Raw genomic sequence first — 1,258 nt, 5'->3', positions numbered from 1 at the left:
GTTCATTCTCCTCTTTGAAAAGTAAAAGAGAAAATTCTTTCATTGTTATACAATCCCTCCCCCCAAGTCCACTCCACTATGCAGCCTTCATTCTGGAGTCATGTCATAACAATAATACCTAATCATATATACCTTTTAAACAGTTTTCTCTCTCATCTGTTTCAATGCAGTATACATAATTTATCCCATCTTTCTCAGTCTCCCCCCAGCCCCTATGTCAGCCCCATTTTACAACAGTGGCACTATGCAGTATTTGTCCTTTTATGACTGAGATATTTCACTCAGCATAATATTATCCAAGATCATCCATTTTTAATAATATTTCATGAGTTCCTTGGTTTTCCATGCAGCATAGTATTCCATTGTGTGAATATACCAGAGCTTCTCTATCCATTCATTTGTTGATGGGCACTTGGGTTGTTTCTAGCTATTTGCTATTGCAAACAAAGGCACAATAAACATGGGTTTGCATATATCTGCTTGGGTGGTGGTTCTGGTTTCTTCAGGGTAAATTCCCAGCAGTGGAATTGCTGGGTCAAATGGTATTTCTATTTGCAACTTTTTCCCCGGTTTGTGGCTTCCTTCCCTTTTTACCCCATTGGAGAAGTTTTTGGATGTGCATAGGGATTTAAGTCTTAGAAGGTCCCATTCATCTATTTTATCCTCTCCTGGTTGTAGATTTTCCAGGATGCTTGGAAGACTGTTTATGTTGTGGATTAGGAATTCTAGAGTTCTTCCAAGCTTTTCTTTAAGGAAGCTTATATTCCTTGCTTTTAGTTCTAGGTCAATAATCCACTTTGAACTGGTTTTTGTGTATGGAGTGAGGTGAGGGTCTTGCTTGAATTTTCTGCAGATAGTTTTCCATTTTTGCCAGCACGATTTGTTAAAAACGGTGTCATTTCCCCACTTAACTAATTTCATCTCCTTGTCAAAGATCAGTTGACCATACGTAGATGGGCTGATTTCTGGATTCTCAAATCTATTCTATTCATCTATGTGCCTGTCATTGTACCAGTACCATGCTGTGTTGACTACCACTACAGTGCAGCAGGATTTGAAATCAGAGAGTGAGATGCCTCCTACCTTGTTTCTCTTTTTAGGGAGTGCTTTGCTTATTCTGGGCCTCTTTCCATTCCAAATGAAATTGGAGATTACCTTTTCCATCTCGATGAAGAATGGAATTGGTATTCGTATTGGGATTGCATTGAACATGTAAATTGCCTTTGGTAATGTCATTTTCACAATATTGAGTCTTCCT

The sequence above is a fragment of the Elephantulus edwardii genome, unplaced genomic scaffold (genome assembly GCF_000299155.1).
Source record: "Elephantulus edwardii isolate Elephantulus edwardi_28Jun2011 unplaced genomic scaffold, EleEdw1.0 scaffold00045, whole genome shotgun sequence".
NCBI classification, from domain to species: domain Eukaryota; kingdom Metazoa; phylum Chordata; class Mammalia; order Macroscelidea; family Macroscelididae; genus Elephantulus; species Elephantulus edwardii.
Note: the sequence above shows the minus strand (reverse complement) of the source record.